The following is a 5,828-nucleotide window of genomic DNA, read 5'->3' on the forward strand; positions in this document are numbered from 1 at the left end:
TCCACATCGCTCCCCACCTGCCTCATTCAAGGTACATCTCAAGACTCTCCCCTTTGACCACAACTTCGGCTACCCTCCCTGCCCTCCGACCCTCCTGATCCCAAGCCCCAGCTCTGGTCCAAATCCCTGACTGTCCAGCGCCTCGGGACGTCCTCCTGACATGACAGGCACTGTGTAAATGTAATTTGTTGTTGTTGTTGGGATTTGCTTTAGATGTTTGCCTTATTTTCAAAGAGGGTGGTCCTTATGCACTTATTGAATGCTTGTAAAGCGCTCCGAGACGCCGTGCAGCGTGAAGGCCACTATATAAATGCAAGTTGTTGTAGTATGTATACGAAAGCTTATCAACCTTTACTTTGACCAGACTGTGCTGGGATAGTGTCCGCAGCTATGATAAATGATTGGGTTCAAGAGCATGTTTAATAGAAGAAATTTATACCATCACAGTAATAACTGCCCCAGGCAGTAAATGTATTTAAACACTGTGGACTCTGTAGATATCTACAATACCTCTGGTATTACCTGACAATGAAGGAAAATTATTTTCCAGGGTTCAAGATGTGTGGAGTCAATGTGGCACAATAGATTTGTATGGATTTTGATAAAGACGTTGTATCAAACCCCAGCTCAAAAAGCCATTTGACCCTAGAATTAATGATAGAAAACAATAACGATGATTTCTAAGTTGTCTCAATGTTTAATTTGCAGCTCAATGATTTCTCAATTACTTTAACGTAACCAATTATTGCCAGTTATTGATGCCAACTGTGAAACTATTCACCCAAAGTGGACTTAGCACTTGAATACCAGTTATTACTCTGGTTACCTAGCAGTAAGTAGATACCCAGTTGTTAGTCGATTGGCGGATCGCTGTTCTGGGGGTAATAATTCCTTAAACGTGTTTTTAAAAAATTGGTCACTTCAATCCATGACTGTTTGTGGGACACTGCTGTGCGCAATTGGCTGCCGTGATTCACCCACAGTATATTCTCTAAAGTACTTTGAGTACTTTACAAGGATACAAGGATTATTATTATTACGTTAAATGATTCACCTCATATCTGAAAATAATGTTGTTATTATACTGACTGAAGTGGGATATCCCAAGTTATATTTTCCCTGGTTCCCGTAGTTTGTAAGCCAAATGTGGTCTCCAGCTTGACTGAGAACATAAGGGGTTTTAATCCCTGAGGAACTGAACATAAACTGGGAAGAAATGTCAAGGCTTCCCAGGCCATCACATGTGAGAATTCCCTACCATGAGTTAACTCTCTAGGTACCAGCATCTCCCTCTGCATCTCACAAAACCAATAGGGAACCTCGGCATTCTGTTCGACCTTCAACTGTCGCCATAGTCCCCATCCGTACCATGACTTGCTCCACCTTCCCCCATCTCCACAGCATTGCTCGGCTCTGCCACTGTCTCACACCGTAGGCCACCGAGACTTTCATATACGCATTTATCACATCCAGGCTTGACTACGCAAACTCCCTGCTTGTCAGCTTCCCCAACTCCTCCCTCCATAGGCTGCAGATCATCCCGTACTAAGCTCCACAACCCTATCACCTCAATCCTCACCCCACTTCACTGTCTTCCCATCATACGGGGGATACTGTTCAAGATCCTGGTCTTCACTTTCAAAGCCCTCCATGGCCTTGTGCCTCCCTACCTCTGTGACCTCTTAACCCCCTACCAACCTACCCGCACCCTCCGCTCAGCAGGGCCTTCAGCCACTCTGCCCCCAGACTCTGGAACTCCATCCCGAACCCCTCTGCCTCGCCCCCTCCTTTACCTCCTTCAAGACCCATCTCAAGACCCTCCTCCTCGACTGTGCCTTCGATCATCCCCCTTCCCCCCCCACCGCTCTTCACCCTCCCCAATCCCAACCCCCAGCTTGGGTCCGAAACATTGATCGTCCAGTACCTTGGGACCTTGATGTGAAAGGCGCTATACAAATAATAATAATAATCCTTGCATTTGATAAAGCGTTTTTCAGGTCTTCTAGATGTCTCAAAGCGCTTCACAGAATGGATTGTAAAGTGAATTGTCTGTATATTTTGCAGTTGAAACGCTGCAGCCAATTGCGCACAGTGGTGCTCCACTTACAGTCGTGAATTAAGTGACTGAATTATTATTTTTAAGATTATATATTTATTGTTTTGAAGGGATTATTAGCCGCAGAAAAGTGACCCACCAATCGACTAACAATCGGGTTCCTACTTACTGCTAGGTAAACCTGAGGCGTGTGGAGGAAGGAAACTTGTCTAATATTTCGCTCTGCCCGGGAATTGAACCCAGGTCCTCTCGCTTGCTCTAACCACTACACAGTCACTATACTTGTTGGCAAGTAGGCAAAACGTTTTGAGATGTTTTGGCTTTGAAGGTGTGATATCAAATGCAAGGATTATCATTATTATTAACGAGTCCAATAAGATGGTCCAACTACATTTTCTGTTTTGACTTGACAGACAACAACAACTTGCATTTATATAGCGCCCCTCACCCAGAGTAGCATCTCAGAGCCCTTAACAGTGGCGGAGCCTGACTACAGATGATAGAGAAAGATCATGTAAAAACTGCACAGAGACCTTGTTAGCTAAGTGCAAGGTTTTTTTTGTCCATGGTTTACAAGTCTACACAGCTCGTCATTGTGTCAGGCACCATTACCACCTGTTTGGGACTTGCCTTCGGGTTTCATCACCTCCGTGAGGATAAAGCAACCATCTGCAGGAAGTGGATTCATCTGCCCTGGAGGTGCAACTGTCAGCTTGTGAATTTCAGAAGGTAATTGCTGCTTGCACATATACAAAATTTGCTCGTCTCTCCTGCAGTGCAGATCAGAGTTCTGTGAATCACACCACACACACGACTTACACACTTTGCAACGGGAGCAAGCACAATGGGTATTCTGCTGACAGCTGTAGCCAAACAGCTTTGTACAATGCGGGTGTGCTACTTCTGCGTATCTGAGCTAAAACATTTTCACAACTATCCAACTATCGCAATAGTTTTCTTAATATTTTCTTGCAACCACAAATTGCAGGCACCCGTCATTCAACTAACAATCAGGTTCTTACTTACTGCTAAGTAAACAGAGGCATATGGAGTAAGGAAACTTGCCTCAGATTTTACCCGCCCAGGAATTGAATCCAAGTCTACAAGCGAACTTATTGAATTCGCTAGCGAGACGAGTGCTCAAATCACTGAGCTACGGGACACCACAATTTTACAGCACAGAAGGAGATCATTCATCCTATTGGCCCTGGTCCTTTAAAACAGTTATCTATTTAGTCCCAGTCCCTTTCCGCATACCTTTTATATTTTTATTTTTTAATATTTGTCCAATTCCCTGTCATGAATTCTGCTTCAGCATTGGTTTGGTCATGCGTTCTATGTCCCAGTAGCCTTCTGTGTAAAACAAAATTTCCTAACCAACCTTTAGGCTTTTTTTTGGTAATAATCTTAAATTTATGTCCTTCAGATTCTGATTTAGCAGCCCATGTATAAATATTTTTTCTTGCTCCTCTTCTCTATTGAAGGCTCCTCCACTAAGCTATGTACTCTTATCCCAATTGCCTACTCTTTCTACATCTGCTTTAATATTGTTTCTCTTCAAACAATTAATCCATATCTCATTTAAATGGTGGGAGGTGGGGTGTGTGTGGTCTAAGGCAGAGATTTTTAATGGGATTCCTTTTAAAGGACAGCAAGTGGCAATTAGGGACTCCTTCTAGTAACTTAAAGTACATCATGACGATCTGTAGATTCGAGGATCCTGCAGAGATTCATTTCATTATAGCCCATTTTGCATGATTCACTATCTGTATTCACAATTGCCGGACTTACCTGTTTATCCTGAAGTAAGAAATTACAGTGTTGGTGTTTTGAATGCAGATTAACTATAAACCATCCTCCGGCACATAGCAAGAAGCAATCTAGCCGTTCTGATATGAAGGCGCAAATAAAACCAGTAAATTCCATTGTGTTTTACAATTCACTTACTTAGCAGTTTCGAATTTTTCCAGTCGGGTCATCAACATTTGATGTAAATTCACTGGAATGCGATTAAGACATAATGACTATATTTGTAAAAGCATGGACAAATATGATATTCTCCATTGCAAGCACCCTTCAACCAACCAGATTAGATAAAATTAGTTAAGATATTCTATAATAAGCAAAGCTCTTCAAAATGATTTTGCGGAGAGTATTAAAATCGTTAATTGCTTGAAGCATTTAGATATTGAAATTGGAAGATCTAGATAATTATAATTAGATAATTATTTGTGGAGGATAAGTTTGCAGGGCAATGGAGAGAGCGCGGGGAAGTGGGATTGGATAGCTTTTTTCAAAAAATGGCCTCCTTCTGTGCTGTGTAATTCTATAATTCTATGATCTGGAATTATATTTTGATTGTCGAAAAGACAACCAATGGTCACATGACTCACATTATAATCCATAAAACATCCATATTCAACTTTGTGGAGAACTGTAGCTCAGTGGTTAGAGCACTCGCCTCACGAGCTAAGAACTGGGTTCGATTCCCAGGCAGGGCGAAATGGTGGGCAAGTTTCCTTCCTCCACACACCTCTGTTTATTTAACAGTAAGTAGGAACCTGGTTGTTAATCGAGTGTTGGATCACTTTTCCGGGGATAATAATCTCTGCGAAAGAAAATAATAATTTGGTCACTTAATGCACCACTATTTGTGGGACACTGCTGTGCACAATTGGCTGCTGCGTTTCACCTACAAAATATACAGTTGCTACACTTTACAGTATATTCTGCAAAGTGCTTTAAGACGTCTAGAAGACGCGATAAGGTGCTATACCAAATGCAAGGATTATTATTATCCCTCCAGTCTACAGACAGACGCTTGTAGGGATTTAAAGGGGGGAATCCTCAGTGTATTGTGGGTGGAAAGAAGCCTGAGTCCTTTTTGGTTGTAGGAGTAAATAATGCCCTTCTATGTTTGCTGCGCTATGATATTGTTGTGGCATGTTTTTTACAATGCAAATAAAATTCCTGCTTCTTCATTAACACAATTTAAAAAAACTCTGCTAATATCTGTCCAATATTGATGGCCCCAGGCTTTGAGCACATATTTTAGGGTTCAGCCTTGCTCAGTTGGTGGTACTTTGTCTCTGAGTCAGAAGGTTGTGACTTCAAATCCTATGTCAGGACTTGGAGCTCAGTTTGGGTTGATACTCCAGTGCAGTATTGAGGAGCAGTGATTTGTTGAAGGTGCCGTCTGTCAAATAAGCTGTTAAACTGATGTCACATTTTTTTTTGCTCGGCTGGATGTCTGACACATGCAGAAACCTGTCACTGTGCTTAAGAGTCTCCAAACCAAGCTGAGAATTCCAGGCATCCCATCTACACATGGAAATCCCAGAGAGAGATTGTTGGAATGGAATGTGGACATGTGGAGTCCTGTAGCTCAGTGGTTAGAGCACTCGCCTCGTAAGCGAGGGGACCTGGGTTCGATTCCTTGGCAGGGCGAAACGTTAGGCATGTTTTCTTACTCCACACGCCTCTGTTTTCCCAGGAGTAAGTAGGAACCAGGTTGTTAGTCAATTAGAGGGTCGCCTTTCCAGGAATACTAACCCCTTCAAAAAATGAATCATAATAATTGGTCACTCAATCTACGACTGTTTATGGGACACTGCTGTGCGCAATTGACTGCCATGTTTCGGCCACAAAATATATAGTCGCTAAATTTTACAGTACATTCTGTGAAATGCCTTGAGTCGTCTCAAAGACGTGATAAGGCACTATATCAAATGCAAGTATTATACCAAATGTAAAGATTATTATTGTTAATAAG

The 5,828-nt window shown here is 42.2% G+C and overlaps 1 non-coding gene across 1 annotated transcript; it reads left to right on the plus strand.

Moving 5' to 3' along the window:
* Nucleotides 1-5,430: 5,430 nt before the first annotated feature.
* On the plus strand, nucleotides 5,431-5,504 carry trnat-cgu. Its single transcript has one exon. It is a non-coding gene; the product is annotated as a tRNA-Thr (tRNA).
* Nucleotides 5,505-5,828: the final 324 nt, after the last annotated feature.

The sequence above is a fragment of the Callorhinchus milii genome, unplaced genomic scaffold, assembly GCF_018977255.1.
Source record: "Callorhinchus milii isolate IMCB2004 unplaced genomic scaffold, IMCB_Cmil_1.0 Scaffold3, whole genome shotgun sequence".
In the NCBI taxonomy this organism is placed as follows: Eukaryota; Metazoa; Chordata; class Chondrichthyes; order Chimaeriformes; family Callorhinchidae; genus Callorhinchus; species Callorhinchus milii.